Source organism: Bombina bombina, chromosome 7 (genome assembly GCF_027579735.1).
Source record: "Bombina bombina isolate aBomBom1 chromosome 7, aBomBom1.pri, whole genome shotgun sequence".
Lineage (NCBI taxonomy): Eukaryota > Metazoa > Chordata > Amphibia > Anura > Bombinatoridae > Bombina > Bombina bombina.
In genome coordinates, this window is record NC_069505.1 from 185,940,868 (window position 1) to 185,962,478 (window position 21,611).

General features: G+C 39.9%; 1 protein-coding gene across 1 annotated transcript in view; it reads left to right on the forward strand.

Annotated features, from left to right (window-relative positions):
* Positions 1-21,611, forward strand: part of LOC128666090 (synaptotagmin-1) — a 192,802-nt gene that overhangs the window by 41,809 nt on the left and 129,382 nt on the right. Inside the window, exon 2 of the mRNA XM_053720487.1 lies at positions 16,645-16,739. The gene's annotated coding sequence lies outside the window, so the exon portion shown is untranslated. The remainder of the gene's footprint in view (positions 1-16,644; positions 16,740-21,611) is intronic.

Below are 21,611 nucleotides of genomic sequence, written 5' to 3' on the forward strand. Positions count from 1 at the left end.
TTTTGGGGGGCCTTTTTTAATTTTATTAGGGGGATTAGATGAAGTGTAATTAGTTTTAAAAATTTTTAATTATTTTATTATTTTCTGTAATTTAGTGTTGTTGTTTTTTGTACTTTAGATAATTCGTTTTTTAATTGTATTTAATTATATTTAGTTTAGGTAATTTATTTAATTGTGTGTAGTGTTAGGTGTAATTGTAACTTAGTGTTAGGTTTTATTTTACAGGTATATTGTATCTTATTTTAACTAGGGTAGATATTAAATAGTTAATAACTATTTAGTAAACTATTCCTACCAACTTAAAATAAATACAAACCTTGCCTGTAAAATAAAAATAAATCCCTAAGCTAGATATTAATGTAACCTATTAGTTATATTGTAGCTATCTTAGGGGTTTATACAGTATTTAGTTTTAAATAGGAATAATTTTTGTTAATGATAGTAATTTTATTTAGATTTATTAAAATTATATTTCAGTCTAGGGGGTGTTAGGGTTAGTGTTAGACTTAGGTTTAGGGGTTAATAAATTTAATATAGTGGCGGCGGTGTAGGGGGGGGCAGATATATGGGGTTAATAAATATAATGTAGGTGGTGGCGGGGTCCGGGAGCGACGGTTTAGGGGTTTAAACACTTTATTTAGGTGCGGCGGGGTCCGGGGGAGCGTCAGGAGTAGGGGATAATAAGTATAATGTAGGTGGCGGCGGTATAGGGGCGGAAGATAGGGGTTAATATGTATAATGTAGGCGACGGTGGGCTCCGTGAGCGGCAGTTTAGGGGTTAATACATTATTAGAGTTGCGGTAGAGAGGCCAACGTGAGTGAGTCTGCGTGCTAGTGTGTAAGAGAGAGAATGTGTGTGATAGATGTGTGTGAGTCCTATGTGTGAGAGAGTGTATGTGAGTGAGAATGTGTGTGAGTCTGTATGCTAGTGTGGTGTGAGAGAGAATGTGTGTGTCTGTGTGCTAGTGTGTGAGAGAGAGTGTGTGTGTGTCTGTGTGCTAGTGTGTGTGAGAGAGAGTGTGTGTGTGTGATCTGTGTGGCTAGTGTGTGTGTGAAAGTGAGAGAGTGTGTGTCTGAGAGAGAAAGCGTGTGTGAGAGTGTATATATGTGCGAGTGTTTTTGTTTAGCTGCTATTAAATGTTGCTGTGCTGTACAAGAGCAAAGAGTTTTTCGGGTTTGGCCTGAACTAAAGGAGGCAACTCTAGCGATTATGCTTCATTGCAACAATCCCAAATAATATGCATTTTGTTAGGTGTGTTGACTGTCCCTAGATGGATTTCAGAGCATTATTTACATGTTATGTTTATGTTGATGGATGTGCTGTCAGATTAAATTGATATGTTTTACCTTTTAACCGCCGTTATGGGCATTGTATTCTGTTCCAAACGGGCTCTGGGCTTTAGCGCTGTTAGGACAAAAATACGTCATAGCCGTTTTGGCTGTCCTGAAGCCCACGGCGCCTTCCCTGGATGTGATCGTGGTCTGGAAAGCGTGCCTAGCGTCATAGGGACTCTCCCCTGACCCGATCCCATAATTGAAATCTCGCGGATTCGTTGTGACATAGACATTATGACCCCCTGTCATGAAAGGGTTAATGAATATGCTGACACATCTGGGCGTCACAAACATACAGTAATATGCTTCGGAAAGGAGCTTGCAGACTCCACTCCTGAACATAATTAAAATATTTTTAAGCCCTTTATAATATATTTTATTTTTGAAGAATATAAAATCCTTTTTCTAAAAACAATGGAAAAACATTCTGCTAAAGTAAGCTACTGTGTGTAGCCAGCCAGGTAAGGGCCTTCCCTGTTTTGTGTTTGTGCAGAAGTAAAATTTGTGAATGTTTTATGCAACTTTCACATGGATATTTAAGCGGAGCAGAGTGGGCAGGACTATGAGAATGTTTGGTGTGGGGGGCAATACTTCTACTGCTGCAAAGTGTCCCTGGAAATGTTTTACATATGTTGGCATTTGTATGATAAGATTGTGTGTGCTGTAGAACAATATATAATTACTCCATTCGCTTTACAGTATGTAAAATATAACTGTGATGCAGAATACAAATATAAAGGGGTTTTGAAATATATGAAGCTTTATAGCAAGACTAGGTGGTGCAAGGGATATCAATGTGAAAATAAGTTCTTAATTATGTTCTTTTTTAAAAAATATATATATATTGCTAAAAACACGTTTATTTACTAAAAACAAATGTTTATTTTCCTTGTGATCTTTATTTGTTGTGTTAAACATTGCACAAAACACAAAAGGGACAGTCTACTCCAAAATTGTTATTGTCTAAATCAGCGGTCTCCAACTAGTGGTCCGTGGAGAGGATGTTGGTGGTCCCTGACACCATCAAGCAGGAAATAACATCCCTATGATAGTGTCAACCCCGTCGCGCCGCAATTCCCCACAGTGGCCTGGCTGGACATCAGTGAAAACCGACGGAGGAGGAGTTTAAATTACAATCTCCCTATGCGACGTTGCGTATTGTATGCGCAATCTTGCATAGCTAGATTGTATTTTTTAACTCCTCCCGCCCCGGCGCACTGCTCAGAGGAAGATGCTTCTGATCTAAAGCCAGAAGAGGTTGGGTATAGTCTTGGCTTGAAATAGTGGAATTAAAAATATATATAAAAAGAAAACTCTTAAAAAAAATATGTTATTTTCTTATATTTAATATATTTTCTTCCCTTTACCTGTCTCTTTGTAGGTAGTTTTCCTAATTCCCTTCATATGGACTTCATCACTGTTTGTCTTCCTCCCTTCCATCTTCTTTTTTTTTTTTTTTTTTTTTTTTTTTTAATTATAACATAAAGATTTTGGATTCTAATAATTTTCCCGCGCACAAAGCCATTCCACCTGAATTCCAGTAATTGCCCATCCAGCAGATCAGCCATATCCCACCAGTATTATAGTAATTGACAGTAACATCCAGGTCGTGGTTAGCTCACAACCATTATTGAGAGCTTTCTGATATTAATTTATGACTTCAATGTCTGTCCATGATCATAAGTAGTTTTGCATAATTCCTATACTGGGGAGGTTACGTGGAGAGCCTTGTGGTCCTTTTTAAACTATAATTTATTTTTCCCACTTTCTGCCTCTCTGTTTCCCAGCTCAAAATTTGACAGCTCACCCTTCATTTGTCATTTGGTATCCTCTCAGTTCTGTCATTCAGTTAGTTAATTCCAGAAAATAATTTCTTAAAAATGAGAGTAATTATGTATAATATATATATATATATATATATATTATATATATATTTGTTTATATCTATCTATGTTTACATATACATATACACACACATACAACATATATATTTATTTAATATATACACTCACAAAACATCCCCCCATTATAGAGGTTTGTACCTTTTAAAAAAAAAAAAAATATAATGTTAGTGGCCCACGGTATTCAACATTGTGATTTTAGTGGTCCCTGAGGTCAGAAAGGTTGCAACCCTGGTCTAAATAGATAGATAAAGCCTTCTACCCATTCCCCCAGCTTTGCCACAACCAACATTGTTAGATTAATGTACTTTATATCATTTAAACCTATAAATGTCTGCCTGTATCTAAGCCACTACAGACAACCTCTCATGTGCATTTGTAATAGTTTTTCAGACAGTGCTAGTTCATGTGTGCCAGATAGATAACATTGTGCTCATTCCGGTGGAGTTAAGAGTCATTACTGATTGGCTAAAATGCAAGTCTATTAAAGAGCACTGCAATAAGGAGACAGTCCTACAAAGGCTTAGATACAAGGTAATCACAGAGATGATAATGTATTAATATTACCATGTTGGTTATGCAAAACTGAGGAATGGGTCATAAAGGGATTTCTATCTTTTTAAACAATAACAATTTTTTGAGTAGGACTGTCCCTTTAAAATATTGGGATTTAACATGAGAGATTAATGCACAAAATTAAGGGACTATGAATAGCTGAAAATGTTAGCTCATGGATAAAAAACTGGATAAAAGATACAGAGCAACGAGTAGTAGTAAATGGATCATACTCAGATTGGACAAAGGTAATCAGTGGAGTCCCCCAGGGATCAGTACTGGGCCCTGTTCCTTTTTAATATTTTATAAATGACTTGGAGCAAGGATTAAATAGCGACATCTCTATATTTGCAGATGATAACTAAGTTAAGTAAGGTCATTAGGTCAGAGCAGGATGAACTTTTCATTACAAAGGGATCTGCAAAAATTAGAAGATAGGGGCAAGGTTCTATTTTTTGGAAGTAAAAATAAGCAGGAAACGTATTTTTTAATGGACAAGACTTAAGCCAAACAGAGGAGGAAAGGGATTTAGGAAGTAGTAATTGTTAACAAGCTAAAGATGGGTGCACAAATGCAGGGCAGCGGCTTCAAAGGCTAATATGATACTAGCATGTATTTAAAGAGGCATTGATTCAAGGGAGGAAAGCATAATTCTGTCACTATATAAAGCCCTGGTAAGACCTCACCTTGAGTATGGAGTGCAGTTCTGGGGGACCGATCGCAAAAAAAGATATTGCAGAAGTAGAAAAAGTTCAGAGAAGTTCAGAGCCACAAAGCTAATAAGGGGAATTGAGAGAAATTAACCTATGAGGAGAGGCTACCCCAAATTGGCCCATATTCAAAGATGGCAGAAGCTCTGTTTATTCCAAGAAATTTTTTTCTGACAAGAGGTCACAATTTAAGGTTGGAGGAAAGGAGATTTAATCTCCTGCAAAGGAAACATTTTTTTCACTGTAACGAGCAATAAATTGTGGAACTCATTATCAAAGGAGGTAGTGAATGCCAATACCCTAGATACATTTAAAAATAGTCTGGATGCATTTCTGTCTATAAACAAAATTCATGGATATGATTGCTAGTATTATATGGGGTCACCTTTTAGTGGGGTTATTTAAGCTCAACTGGAGCTTTTTGTAAGTATTTTAGATTTGTATAGGTTGAACTTGATGACTTCAGTCTTTTTTCAACCTTATCTACTATGTTACTATGTAACACATTTATTGGAAATATTCTCTATGCCTAATAATGTATACAATGCCCTGATAAACTGATTATTATTAATAAGCATTATCCCTAGCTTGGTGGTTATATCACAACTGACAGATTAAAAAAAAGAAAAAAACAATATTGTAACCCCTAAGAAATGAAGGCCTAATAAAACCAAACGTCACAGGAAAAAGCACAATGAAAAACCATCATGCCGACACTTGCATTCCAGGGCTGCTCTCAGTGAGCTGCTGTCCCTGAGATTTCTCCCATTACAACTTAATAAAACTCACTCAAAAGAGAAACTCTATTGGGGGTGAGCGAAGTTAGCAGTCAGCAGATGGCGCTGTTTAGAAGAATACTCCAGACCTGGGCAGAGAACTTTCAGCTATACCTATGGAATTCCCCTACAATAAGGAATACAATATACTTATAAGTACACATTTCTAGTGCTTGCAGTGTTCTTTTATTACAATTTGTACTGTGCTCCAATTTTTGGTTCAGCACCTGGGTAGCACTTGCTTATTGGTGGCTAAATGTAGCCACCAATCAGCAAGTGCTACCATGGTGCTGAACAAAAAAAAATAATTGGCTGGCTCCTAAGCTTTACATTCCTGCTTTTCAAATAAAGATACCAAGAGAAACGAAGAAAAATTGATCATAGGAATAAATTAGAAAGTTGCTTAAAATTGCTGCTCTACCTGAATCATGAAAGTTTAATTTTGACTACACGATTCCTTTAATGGGTTAAATTATCAGTAATCTGCAGTTCTAATCAAGATAATCATAGTAATAATAACATCATTATTTATTTTGTGCTGACCCCTGCAGTGCTTGGTTTTCCTTCCTTTATTCACTTTAAGTTCCTCTTCTGATTCTGGTGCTGACACTTTGGGTGAGAAGTCATCCAATAAAATGCAGCTATTGCAGAAGCACACAGTCCTCGGGGACAGTCACATGTTAACGCAGGTCATCATAATCTCTGCAAATCTAAAGACTCAGCAACCAGAAATAAATCCTCACCCAGAACCCTCAGGGACATTATACTCATTTTTTCTTTGCATAAATGTTTTGTAGATTATCTATTTATATAGCCCATAAAGTTTTTTTTTTTTTTAAATTAATGTATAGTTTTTGCTTATTTTTAAAGAACATTGCTCTGATTTTCAGACTCCTAACCAAGCCCCAAAGTTTTATGTGAATACGCTCGACTACCTACTCCAGCTTGCTCCTGTTTGTGTAAAGGGTCTTTTCATATGCAAAAGAAGGGGGAGGGGGGAGTGTCTTATTTCCCACTTGCAGACTTGCAGTGGGGCTTTCCAGCTACCTTTTCAACAGAGCCAAACTGGAAGCTTCTAAGTAAGTTTTTAAACAGTTTTATACTGGATTTTTATATCAGTATCTGTGCATCTTTATTCTTTATAGTAGTGTCTATTACATGCAGTTATATGAAAATGAGTGTATACTGTCCCTTTAACGGGCTCTCTGATTTACCCCTAATCATGCCTAATACCTGTAATTAATAGGGACTATTGCAAACGGACTAATATTGGCCTTTAAACTCTATGGGTCAGATTACGAGTGGAGCGCTAACAGTTACGTGCAGGCGGAAAAGGGGGATTATCGCAGGAGTTTGCGCGCGTCGGGTTTACAGCTCATATTACAAGTTAAAGCAACGCAATCGCTTGAGCGCAATCACGATTTAAGCTAGAATGATTTAAGCTAGAATGAATAATGCATCCTTAGAGCTCTGGTTAACTGTTTAGCTAAACAAAAAAAAGTATCACAAATACAGTTACAAAGTACAGTTACTCTCATAATAACACCATCTAATAAAAATTATTTCAAATAAAATATTGCACACAAAGTTAAAAAGGCTCAAAGGTATGAAGTCTCAGGTGTTAGAAAAATCAGCAGCTAATCAGCATCAATCAGCAGCTAGCTCCCAGTAGTGCATTGCTGCCCCTGGGCCTACCTAGGTATGCTTTTCAACAAAGGATACCAAGGGAATTAAATACATTTGATAGCATAAGTTTATGGAAAAAATAGATACTCTATCTGAACCCTTTAATTAGATCATTTATGAGTATTGGCCTCAAATGGTACAATTTCTCAATCTTGAGACAATAGGCATGCGCACAGGGTGTGCCGGGTGTACCTGGGCACACGCAATGTGAAAAAGTGAAGTTAAGCGCTCAAAGCACGGGTTATATCTAAGAGATGTGTATTTAAATAAAGGGACCAGTGTCCAGTATGTAATCAACGAAAAAAAATATTCATCAAGATTTATATGTAATAATATATAGAAAGGAATATATATATATGTACCAGAACAGAGACAGAGGCGTAAATATCGTTCAAATGGAAAATTTCCAAAGGCAATTTATGAAACAGAGGTGTCAAGATGTCTAAAAATGATACAAAATGATACATGTAAAACAAAAGGGATGTCTCCTTATAAATGTATAGATACATAAAATAAGCATAAAAGAACAATAAGAAAAAGTACTTGCGCTTTAGCGAAAAATGTACTGATGTCCCAAGATATTGACTTGCCAAGTGACAAGAAAGTAACTGTCCAGTTGTAGGCTTAAATTGCCTGTATATGGTGGTTGGCGTTACTGGATGAGAGAAAAAGGGCGCCTTTTTGTGTAAAGGTGACGTGGACGTCACGTTTTAAAATGGTAGGTGATGTTGCCGTGGCAACCCCTATTCCTAAATCTGTAAGGAAATCCTGGGGGATCTAAAGATAATCTTTGCGCTCACGAAAGATGATAGCTTTGTTGTCGTGAGGAAAGACTAGCAGGATCTTGAAATTTAGAAATGGGTCTTTGCGGTCGCTAGTAGCGACTAGTTTATCCTTTGTTGAAGGACTTGGCGGTCGCAAACAGCGACTAGGAGAAACATTTAGATCCTTCAGTTGAAGATAAAGGTGGTCGTTAGTAACGACTTGAGGATCTTTTAAGAAGTGTAGGTTGGTCTTTGCGGTCGCCGGTAGCGACTGGTTTATCCCTTTGTTGAAGAACTTGGCGGTCGCAAGTAGCGACTAAGGAATTCTTTGGTTTAGGATGAGGTGGTCGTTAGGAACGGACTCGCGGATCTTTTAGGATAAGTAAGATGGTCTTTGCGGTCGCTGGTAGCGACTGGGTTATCCTTTGTTGAGGAACTTGGCGGTCGCAGGGAGCAACTAGGAAATTCTTAGGAGACAGTCGGTTTTGTGGTCGCTAGTAGCTACTAGGAGTTTCTTTTGTTGCAAGGTTGGTGCCAAACGGCACAAGCAGTTGGTGGAGTTAGTTGTCAGTTGGTGCCAGCTTGCACATAGAAATTCAGATGGGAGGTCCTCTGGTAGTGATGATGTCTACCCCCTGGGTTAGACATCATCACATACCAGAGGAATCTCCATTCTGAATTTCTATGTGCATGCTGGCACCAACTGACAACTAACTCCACCAACTGCTGTGCCGTTTGGCACCAACCTTGCTACAAAGAAACTCCTAGTCGCTACTAGCGACCACATAAACCGACTGTCTCCTAAGAATTTCCTAGTCGCTCCATGCGACCGCCAAGTTCCTCAACAAAGGATAAACCCAGTCGCTACAGCGACCGCAAAGGACCATCTTACTTATCCTAAAAGATCCGCGAGTCGTTACTAACGACCACCTCATCCTAAACCAAAGAATTCCTTAGACGCTACTTGCGGACCGCCAAGTTCTTCAACAAAGGATAAACCAGTCGCTACCGGCGACCGCAAAGACCAACCTACACTTCTTAAAAGATCCTCAAGTCGTTACTAACGACCACCTTATCTTCAACTGGAAGGAGCTATTTGTTTCTCCTAGTCGCTGTTTGCGACCGCCAAGTCCTTCAACAAAGGATCAACTAGTCGCTACTAGCGACCGCAAAGACCCATTTCTAAATTTCAAGATCCTGCTAGTCTTTCCTCACGACAACAAAGCTATCATCTTTCGTGGAGCGCAAAGATTATCTTTAGATCCCCCCAGGATTTCCTTACAGATTTAGGAATAGGGGTTGCCACGGAAACATCAACGTCACGTCCACCTTACACAAAAAGGCGCCCTTTTCTCTCATCCAGTAACGCCAAACAACCATATACAGGCAATTTGAGCCTACAACTGGACAGTTACTTTCTTGTCACTTGGCAAGTCAATATCTTGGGACATCAGTACCTTTTTTCGCTAAAGCGCAAGTACTTTTTCTTATTGTTCTTTTTTGCTTATTTTATGTATCTATACATTTATTAAGGAGTCGTCCCTTTGTTTTACATTGTATCATTTTGTTTCATTTTAGACATCTTGACACCTCTGTTTTATTTAGTATAATAAAATTGCCTTGGAAATTTTCCATTTGAACTATATTTACGCCTCTGTCTCTGTTCTGGTACATATATATATATTCCTTCCTATATATTATTACTTATAATACTTGATGAATATATTTTGTCGTTGATTACATACTGGACACTGTTCCCTTTATTTAAATACACATCTCTTAGATATACCCGTGCTTTGAGCGCTTAACTTCTCATTTTTTCACATTGCTTTTGCCACTTTGTATTCTTGGAGGGGAATTCACTAGTTAAGCTGGGTACTGTCCTTTAGCGGCCTATAATTTCCTTTTTTCTACGTACCTGGGCACACCCTAATCACTCCTGTGCACACAGGGCCGGAGGCGCTCTGTAGAGCTTCAAAGGACCGGTAAGGAAGTCAAATATCTCCGTTAACTAGCCCCATGCCCTTTGATAGGTGCCCACTCTGGGTCCTTGTGGGATCCTGGTTGTTGTTTTGCTAGACTTCCCCACAAGACGTTCTGGTATGCAGCAGCCAATTGGTGAGGGTAACGGGATATGATGTGATGTCATATTTCTATCTTGTCCTTAAATTGCACTGCCGCTGTGTGTCAGAATTAGCACTATGGTTAGAGTGTGGATGAGGCATGGAAGAGGGGAGAGAGAAGGGGCATGAAAGAGCGGAGAGAGGAGGTGCATGAGCATAGAAGGTGTCATGAGATGCAGGACACAGCATAGAAGGTACAATGCTATTTTATTGCAGATCATAGAAGTATACAGCTGGTACCACACATCTAACTTGGTAACTGCGACATAGACAATCAATCCCCAAAACCACGCCCCCCCATCCGGTGATGTCACTTCCCACCCTCATCACATCTTCCCCCTTTTTCAAAGAACAAAGCATACATTTTTTTTTCTTTTTGAATACATCAAATAACAAGGTATACAAGAAGCATACAGAAATAGTTTTGTTTAGTATACAACAAATAAGTTAAAGACGATATACATAAACAACATGAAATACAATCCTGACTTGAACATCTGGGTAGACTACCCTAGTCCACAGTGACCATGGGATTATTCTTCCGGTCACTGCTCTAACTAGTGCTAATCCCGATATCGGGCTGGAAGTTTCACTACCCTTCCACTTAATGTCATTTTACATGAACTGTCCTCTGATACAGAAGAAGGTGATTGAGAGTCTGCTGGAAGCAAAGAAGTATCCCTGCTGTGATCTTGCTGTGAATCTGAAGTCCTAGCATCAGCTGTGCCGGGCTAAAACCCGTGGCTTGAATGGATGTCACCCTATAGGACAAGAAGGCTAGGTATGGCTCAGATTGCTTAAAAATGAACTTTGCTGTTTGAACTGCCCTTTAAGCTATTCCATTGGCCTGCGGGTAATGTGGACAAAATCATATTCACTGCTGAGAGAACTGAACTCTGTGGAAGCAAACTGCATTCTGTTTTCACTCACTAACTCCATTGGTATGCCCCACTGGGTGAACAAGCTCTTGAGACGAGTGATAACGACTTGACTTGTGATCTCATTCATGGGTGCAAAATCCAAATACCTGGAATAGTAGTCAATCACGACTAGGTACTTTTTCCTGTGCAGTTCGCACAAATCAACAGCTATTTTCTGCCATGGGCCTGCAGGCAGCGGAGTAGAAATCAAGGGCTCCCTTCTCTGAGTAGGCCGGCATTCCCGGCAAAAGGCACATTTTGACACATGGCTTGCGATGTCGGAACTGATCCCAGGCCACCATACTGCCGTAGCTGCCCTTTCTCTGCACTTTGTAATGCCCAAGTGGCCATCATGAATCCTGCTTAACATCTCCTGCCGCATGCTGACAGGAATAACAATGCGGTCCTAGAACAGTACCAACCCATCCAGCTCCGTGAGCTGCGACCTTTCTGATTGGTAAGAACTTAAAGACATCCAGGCTGCCCGGCTCTCGGGCCAACCTTCTTTTATGTACTTAATAACTTCTTGAAGGTCAGTATCTAAATATGTCTCCTTTCTTATTTGCTCTAGCTTCCCTGACAAAATGGATTTGGATATATTTAAAGGTAAATAATTCCTCCTAAAATTAGGGGGAATTAGAGTGGGAACGGGCTAGGCCTCCCAACTATCCTTGCAGGCTAAACCTATGTGTCCTGGAAGGCAGTGCCTTGATACCATATATATATATATATATATATATATATATATATATATATATATATATATATATATATATATATATATATATATATATATCTATCAGGAAAATATAAGAGAAAAAGAGAGAAGGTATCTTGTGGCACACTTGATTAGAGAGCTAAAACGTAACTTTTATTAAATTGCCAAAAATTTAAATATATGTAAAAAATTAAAATAGGGTGTATTTGTTATTAATCATAAGTGCAAAGAGGCAAATTGCCCACTACCATATATCACACGTTTGAGGATAATGGGTGAACTAATATAGACCCTAATGGTATATTTAACACTCAACATAAATGTACCCACATTGGGGCATTAGGATCTGCATGTGAATAAACACAGACCTTATGATATATCACTTGACAATAGATAACCCATTATCCTCAAACGTGTGATATATGGTTGTGGGCAATTTGCCTCTTTGCACATATGATTAATAACAAATACACCCTATTTTAATTTTTCACGTATATTTTAATTTTTATTTTTGGCAATTTAATAAAAGTTACGTTTTAAATAATTTTCTTCCTAGTGCCCTGATATATATTTTAATCAAGTGTGACACCTTCTCTCTTTTTCTCTTACATTTTCCTGAAATGGATTTGGATGCCAGAACTGAATCTACATACACTTTCACATCTGATTTCGTTGAAGATTCTTCAGCAGCAGCCAGCGGGAGCCTGGAAAGTGTATCTGCCACTACTAGTTGTTTCCCCGGCACATGCACTGCCTGAACGTTGAACCTGAGCAGCCTCATCAGAAGTCTCTGGCATCTTAGGGGTGTTTTTTCAATATCATAGGAGTTGATTAGAAGGACTAGCGGTTTATGGTCAGTCTCCAGACTAAATTTCTCTAAACCCACTAGGTAACGCTGGAAGCGCTCACAGGCCCAAACTGCAGCCAAGCACTCTTTCTCAATTTGGGCGTATTTCGACTCAGCAGCCGTCAGTGTACTGGAACAGTAGGCGATGGGCTGTAGTTTGTTCTCATTCAACTGCAGGAGGGCGGCTCCTAACCCATAACTGCTCGCATCAGCACTAACCACAGTCTTTTTAGAAGGGTTGTAGAACCCCAACACTGGGGCAGACCCCAGCAGGGACTTGACCTGCACAAAAGATTCTTCCTGTGAAGGTCCCCAGACCCAGGCAACATCTTTCTTTAACAACTCTGTGATAGGGTGTAGTATTGTGGATAAATCTGGAAGGAACCTGCCCACATAATTCACAAAATATTTGTCTCAGTTCATGTACATCATAAGGACTTTTCATCTGTTCAATAGCAAGGATTTTATCAGGGTCCGGCTTGATGCCATCCCCATTGATAATATGCCCAAAGTAACATAACTCAGCCTTCCTAAAATGGCATTTCTCCTTATTTAATTTCAGCCTGGACTCTCTAATAGTCTGCAGAACACAGCTCAATCGCTGATCATGTTCTTCCAATGTAGACCCATACACCAAAATGTTGTCCATGACGACTGCCATGGCCTTGTGGTCCCTTAGGAGAGAACTCATCTCTGTTTGAAAGATTTCAGGAGCAGAGGATATCCCGAAGGGGAGTCTGCAGAAGCAAAACCGACCTACCGGTGTAATGAAGGTAGTCAGTTTGCGGCACTTTGGATCTAGAGGTATCTGCCAGAAGCCAATGGAAGCATCCAGTGTAGAGAAGAACTTCGCCCCAGCCAATTTCAACCTTTTCAAGTCTCCGCAGACGCGTACCTTCCCGTTTTTCATCGCAACAGGCTCAATGGGGGCACACCAGTCAGTTGCTTCAACAACCTCTTCAATGACTCCCATATTCTTCATACTCAGAAATTCCTTCTCCACTTGAGGCATAAGCGTGAATGGAATTCTACGAGAAGTTGTAATGCTGTATGGGACTGCATCACCTTTAAGTGATATTCGGACTGGGTTGCAATTCAGTAGGCCCAATTCACCAAACATGTCTTCTGAAATCTCATTCACTCTGGTGACCAGGCCCAAACCACAGGCTGCTTTTCTGCTCAATAGGTTGTTAACACACTGACCTCTAATCACTTGTACCCACATGGTGAATTAACTTTGCTTGTACTCGCAGCTGGCAAGAAATTTCCCTGCACAATCGATGCGGCCACCAGGACTATGAACTTTTGTTGTAAGTTTCGCCAGCTGAGGCTGTTGAGGAAGTTTTATGAATGCTGCAAGGAGCATAACAGTGATGTCTGCTACTGGGTCAATCTTAAAGGCAACTTTGGCTCACATTACAGTAAGAGTAACCCGCCAATCTTCATCTGAACCAGACCGTTCAACAACTGACCCAACAAAGGACACTTCCTGACCCTCCTGGTCACTATCCACCTGCATCTCCTTAATGTATTCAGTTTTACACGCCACTTCAAAATGGCCCATTCGGTTAAATTTTCTACATCTTTTGTCTTTAGCAGGGCATACGATACTCTGATCATAGGTATGGTTACACCGCGTGCAGCGAGCATGCTGCGCCCATCCGCTTCTGGGCCTATCTGTTGCCCTTGGTCTATCGCTCACACTGTGCCTTTCACTAGCAGCCCTCCTGAACTGCTGCACTTCATCCATAATACTCTCGGACCTCAGATCACCACTTTGCTTTTTCACCAGTTCACTCTGGCGGGCCATCCGAATAGCCCCATCTAACGTTAATTCAGCCTCCAACTGTAGCTTAAGTGAGACTTCAGCATCTGCATTTCCTATGACTATTCTGTCTCTGATTTGCTCCTCTTTAGCAACACCAAACTCACAGAATTCAGCTAGTTCATACAGTCTGCGCACAAATGACTCCACAGATTCTCCCACATGCTGAGCACGTTTGTGAAAACAGGCCCTCTCATGAATCACATTTCTTTTGGGCACAAAGTAAGCACTGCACTGAGTTTGTTCATAACTATTTCAAAGTCAAATTCTTCCCCTTCTTGGAAAGTAAAGGCATTGAACACTGGCTCCACATCTTTCCCCATAGAGTATAAAAGAGAATTAACTTGTACTTCACCACTCTCCTTGTCCAGCTTGGAAGCAATCCTGAATCGCAGAAACTGCTGACGCCATGTGGGCCAAGCTGCAGGCTGAGAGAAATCAAAAGGCTTAGGTGGGGTAAACTTCGACATCGTCATTAATCAGGAAACAGAAGCGCAGGCAAGAACTTCTGACACCATGTCATGAGATGCAGGACACAGCATAGAAGGTACAACACTATTTTATTTCAGAGCATAGAAGTATACAGCTGGTTCCACACATCTAACTTGGTAACTGCGACATAGACTATCAATCCCCTAAACCACGCCCCCCATCCGGTGACATCACTTCCCGCTCTCATCACAGAAGGGGAGAGAAAGAATGAACATGGGACTGGGAGACAGCAATGGTTGACTATGTAGGTGGGAGTAAGAAGGGGTATGTGCATGGGAGGGGCAAGAGAGATGGGGTATGTGCATGGGAAGAGAGAAGGGGTATGTGCATGGGGGAAGAGAGAAGGGGTTTGTGCATGGGAGGGGGGAGAGTGAAGGCGTATGTGCATGGGAGGGGGGAGAGTGAAGGCGTATATGCATGGGAGGGGGGAGAGTGAAGGCGTATATGCATGGGAGGGGGAGAGTGAAGGCGTATATGCATGGGAGGGGAGAGTGAAGGCGTATATGCATAGGAGGGGGGGAGAGTGAAGGCGTATATGCATGGGAGGGGGAGAGTGAAGGCGTATATGCATGGGAGGGGGGAGTGAAGGCGTATATGCATGGGAGGGGGAGAGTGAAGGCGTATATGCATGGGAGGGGGAGAGTGAAGGCGTATATATGCATGGGAGGGGGGGGAGAGAAAAGGGGTATGTGCATAGGAGGGGGAGAGATAAGGAGTATGTGCATGGGAGGGAGAGAAGGGGTATGTGCATGGGAGGGGGGAGAAGGAAGGGGTATGTTCACAGGGGGAAAGGGAAGGGATATAGGCATGGCGGGGTGAGTGTGTGTATATATGTGTTTATAATTAGTGTGTGAGTATATAGGGGTTTATATGAGTATGTGTGTGTATAAAAAGTACACTAACACACACACATACAGTATATATATATTTATATATACTTGGTGCAGAATTACATTGGGTGCACACCCTAATGCTGTACACACCTCTACTTGGTACACTTTTGAATCTATTTATATTTTACAATACTTTTCACTGGTATTAGACAGTGAACATAGAATTAAAACAATGACAACACCATTTTCAGTGGAATAAATTATACTGTAATGTGTTGTTGTTAGCATGGCCGACCTATGTACGGATTCTGTAGTCTCTTATCTGCCATTTCTTTATGTAGCATGCACAGACGACGGGATGTACGTATTTACGATGTCCGACAAATTTTGATTCAGAAATGTCATTAAACGGATATAACACCCCACAATTTTATTTTGTGATTCAGACAGAGCATACAGCTTTAATTTATTTTTTCCAATTTACTTCTATTATCAAATTTGCTTTGCTCCCATGATACCTAGGTAGGCATCTGATGCACTACATAACAGGAAATAGTGCTGCCATCTAGTACTCTAGCAAATGGATAACATTCTTGCAAAACTGCTGCCATATAGTGCTCCAGAAATAGACTTGCTCCTAAGCATACATACCTGCTTTTCAACAAAAGAAAAATTGATAATAGAAGTAAATTAGAAAGTTGTTTAAAATTGCTATAGACTATCTGAATCATTAAAGGGACAGTCTACACCAGAATGTTTTCTTTTGACAGACATCCATTTTAGCCAATCAGAGCTGGCTCACTGGAACTCCACGTGCGTGAGCACAGCAGTGTTATCTATATGAAAACATGAACCAACACCCTCTAGTGGTGAAAAACTGTCAAAATTCCCTGAGAGATGAGGTGGCCTTCAAGGGCTTAGAAATTAGCATATGAACCTCCTAGGTTTAGTTTTCAACTAAGAATACCAATAGAACAAAGCAAAATCGGTGATAAAAGTAAATTGGCAAATTGTTTAAAATTTCATTCTCTATCTGAATCATGAAAGTTTATTTTGGACTACACTGTCCCTTCAAATAAAGATTTTGGGTTTCATAGCCCTTAAATTTTTTGCAAATGGCAGAAATGTTGCTTCAATATTTCTTTTGTTTTTTTTCTAGAGAACAAAACAACTCAGCAGGGGACATGTGATTGGGAGAAGGGATTTGCAGGTTAGATTTCCCGGAGAAGGTTTTACGGAGAAGGAATTAAAGGGGTAAGTGCCAGCTACAGCACGAGGGCAAACAAACAGATTATCACAACACAACTTTCAGTCTAGAAGATATTTACCAGCCAACAAGACATTGTAAGGTCAGACTAAAATGCTCAATTAAAAAAAAAAAGTATTTTTTATTTATTTTTAATTATTTTTTTACAATTGTTTTAATTCTTTCAAAAGGACCAAGAACATAGTTAACGTCCTCCTGGAACTACTTCAGTCTCCTCCAGGTGAAAATTACTGCCAGTGATTGGCCCATACATCATGTATGCCTTCTTCTGATTGGTTCACCAGCTTGTGACTCCACTACAAACTTTGACAGCATTTAACCCCTTTGCAGGTATTAAACACAAAGCAAAAACATAGCACATTTTATAATGAGACTAGAATTTCCCTTCAAATTACTATACAGGTGGCCCTCGTTTACAACGGTTCAATTTACACCGTTTCAGAATAACAACCTTTTTTTCCAGTCATGTGACTGCTATTTGAAAAGCATTGAGAAGCAGTGCATTTATTAAAATAGCCAGTAGGTGGAGCTGTCCGCTTGTGTTTGCAGCAAAGCTAAGCAAGCTGAAATTTAATCAGTTTAACCAGACCTGAGCTATCGAGCAGATTTCAAAGGAACAAGATCTTCTCTGTCTATAACTTAGTCCAGATTGGAATGCATAGAAAGAACTCTTTGCAGAAAAATGCAAGTGAAGTCTGTGTTGTGTGATTATTTTATTAGGTTTATAATGCTGCCTAGCCATTTAAAGTCTTCATTTCAAAGCTTTTAAAATAATGTATTAGGTGTTACTTATGACAATTTTGAGAGGGGCCTGGAAACCTCTCTCTCACGTTCCCATTGACTTACATTATAAAGTGGGTTTCAATTTACAACGGTTTCGATTTATAACCATTCCTTCTGGAACCTAACCCCGGCGTAAACTGAGGGCTACCTGTACATTTAACTTGGTTTGGATGATGATGATATTGTAAAAAATATCACAAATCACATAGTTAAAGGGACAGAGTACACCAATTTGTTATATAACTGCATGTAATATGACACAACTATAAATAATAATATGCACAGATACTGATCTAAAATCCAGTATAAAACTTTTTAAAAACTTACTTAGACGCCCCCAGCTTAGCATGGCTGGTGAGGTTAGGCTGGGAATGCCCACTGAAAAGGGGGCTGTAAGCAGACCCCCCTCCCTTGCACATGAAAAGACCCATTATACAAACAGAAGCAATCTGAAGTCAAAAACTTTGGGGCTTGGTGTGAGTCTGAAAATCAGCACAATGTTATTTAAAAATAAGCAACACTATACACTGTTACAAAAACACTCCCAGGTGGGGTTATATAATGAATAATCTAAAAACATTTAGCAAAGAAAAATCTAGTGTAAAATGTCCTTTTAATAACAAAACTGGAATACAAATGACATAGCATATGAGATGACTGAGATCATATGAAGTAATAAAGGTTACTACCTAGTTATCTGGCCGGAAATAGACTTATAATCTTTTTACAACGCTTCCTGCTATGCGTAGCAAACCAGAGATACTGTATCAGTGTTATCTGCAGTTGCTGCTCTTAGCCACAATCATTATTACCGCTAAGAGCAGATCTATTCCTCTTACCCAAAGGGTATGGACAAAAAAAGTAATTTATTTCTGACAAAATCGATCTCTTTATTCATTATGTCATTTGTACGCCAAAAAAAGGTGCAGGAACGGGGGGGGAATGCATTATATTGTTTGGCTAATAAGCTTCCTTTGGTTGTGTTGGTGTACAACGGTCTGACCATTCATTTGTTTATCTATCGTCCTCTGTCCAATCCTGTTTATAGTATTACTAATAACTGATGTTAGGGACAGTCGGTCAGGCACTAAATGCTGGATTTATAGTTATACAGGAGTTGTATGATTCTTGTAACATTGAAAAATAGGTTCTTTGACTAATGTGTCACGACACACAGTTTGGAAAGCGCTGTTTAATTGTTCATTCCTATATTGTAAGATTTTTGTTAATATTATATTAGCTGTTCCCACTGGAAAGAACAGTAACAAATCCGAATCCAATATTCGTCCCAAACCAAATGACTGCATGGACGAAAATCTGTTTATTTTCTGTTTGAAATGGCACAGGAGTTATAGGGAGTCAGATATATGGTGTCAATAGGAGGGATGTTATAGGGAGCAGTTATATGGTGCAATAGGAGGAGTTATAAGGGAGCAGTTATATGGGTGCAATAGGAGGAGTTATAAGGGAGCAGTTCTATGGTGCAATAGGAGGAGATATAGGGAGCAGTTATATGGTGCAATAGGAGGAGTTATAAGGGAGCAGTTATATGGTGCAATAGGAGGAGTTAAAGGGAGCAGTTATATGGTGCAATAGGAGGTGTTATAGGGAACAGTTATATGGTGCAATAGGAGGAGTTATAGGGAGCAGTTATATGGTGCAATAGGAGGAGATATAGGGAGCAGTTATATGGTGCAATAGGAGGAGATATAGGAGCAGTTATAATGGTGTAATAGGAAGAGTTATAGGGAGCAGTTATATGGTGTAATAGGAGGAGTTATAGGGAGCAGTTATATGGTGCAATAGGAGGAGTTATAGGGAGCAGTTATATGGTGCAATAGGAGGAGTTATAGGGAGCAGTTATATGGTGCAATAGGAGGAGTTATAGGGAGCAGTTATATGGTGCAATAGGAGGAGTTATAGGGAGCAGTTATATGGTGTAATAGGAAGAGTTATAGGAGCAGTTATATGGTGCAATAGGAAGAGTTATAGGGAGCAGTTATTATGGTTGCAATAGGAGGAGATATAGGGAGCAGTTATATGGTGTAATAGGAAGAGTTATAGGGAGCAGTTATATGGTGTTAATAGGAGGAGTTATAGGGAGCAGTTATATGGTGCAATAGGCGGAGTTATAGGGAGCAGTTATATGGTGTAATAGGAGGAGTTATAGGGAGCAGTTATATGGTGCAATAGGAGGAGTTATAGGGAGCAGTTATATGGTGTAATAGGAGGAGTTATAGGGAGCAGTTATATGGTGCAATAGGAGGAGTTATAGTGGAGCAGGTATATGGTGTAATAGGAGGAGTTATAGGGAACAGTTATATGGTGCAATAGGAGGAGTTATTAGGGAGCAGTTATATGGTGTAATAGGAGGAGTTATAGGGAGCAGTTATATGATGCAATAGGAGGAGTTATAGGGAGCAGTTATTATGGTGCAATAGGAGGAGTTATAGGGAGCAGTTATATGGTGTAATAGGAGGAGTTATAGGGAACAGTTATATGGTGCAATAGGAGGAGTTATAGGGAGCAGTTATATGGTGTAATAGGAGGAGTTATAGGGAGCAGTATATGGTACAATAGGAGGAATTATAGGGAACAGTTATATGGTGTAATAGGAGGAGTTATTAGGGAGCAGTTATATGGTGCAATAGGACGGAGTTATAGGGAGCAGTTATATGGTGTAATAGGAGGAGTTATAAGGGAGCAGTTATATGGTGCAAATGGGGAGGTGTTATAGGGAGCAGTTATATGGGCAATAGGAGGAGTTATAAGGGAGCAGTAATATGGTGCAATAGGAGGAGTTATAGGGAGCAGTTATATGGTGTAATAGGAGGAGTATAGGGAGCAGTTATATGGATGCAATAGGAGGAGTTATAAGGGAACAGCTTATATGGTGCAATAGGAGGAGATATAGGAGCAGTTATATGGAGCAATAGGAGGAGTTATAGAGAGCAGTTATATGGTGCAATAGGAGGAGTTATAAGGGAGCAGTTTATATGGTGCAATAGGAGGAGATATAGGGAGCAGTTATATGGTGCAATAGGAGGAGTTATAGGGAGCAGTTATATGGTGTAATAGGAGGAGTTATAGGGAGCAGTTATATGGTGCAATAGGAGGAGTTATAGGGAGGCAGTTATATGGTTGCAATAGGAGGAGTTATAGGGAGCAGTTATATGGTGCAAGAGGAGGAGTTATAGGGAGCAGTTATATGGTGCAATAGGAGGAGTTATAGGGAGCAGTTATATGGTGCAATAGGAGGAGTTATAGGGAGCAGTTGTATGGTGCAGTAGGAGGAGTTATAGGGAGCAGTTATATGGTGTAATAGGAGGAGTTATAGGGAGCAGTTATTATGGTGCAATAGGGAGAGTTATAGGGAGCAGTTATATGGTGTAATAGGAGGAGTTATAGGGAGCAGTTATATGGTGTAATAGGAGGAGTTATAGGGAGCAGTTATATGGTGTAATAGGAGGAGTTATAGAGAGCAGTTATATGGTGTAATAGGAGGAGTTATAGGAGCAGTTATATGGTGCAATTAAGAGGAGTTATAGGGAGCAGTATATGGTGCAATAGGAGGAGATTATAGGGAGCAGTTATATGGTGCAATAGGAGGAGTTATAAAGTGAGCAGTTATATGGTGCAATAGGAGGAGATATAGGGAGCAGTTATATGGTGCAATAGGAGGAGTTATAGGGAGCAGTTATATGGTGTAATAGGAGGAGTTAAGGGAGCAGTTATATGGTGCAATAGGAGGAGTTATAGGGAGCAGTTATATGGTGCAATAGGAGGTGTTATAGGGAGCAGATATATGGTGCAAGAGGAGGCGTTATAGGGAGCAGTTATATGGTGCAATAGGAGGAGTTATAGGGAGCAGTTATATGGTGCAATAGGAGGAGTTATAGGGAGCAGTTATATGGTGCAGTAGGAGGAGTTATAGGGAGCAGTTATATGGTGTAATAGGAGGAGTTATAGGGAGCAGTTATATGGCTGCAATAGGGAGAGTTATAGGAGCAGTTATATGGTGTAATAGGAGGAGTTATAGGGAGCAGTTATATGGTGTAATAGGAGGAGTTATAGGG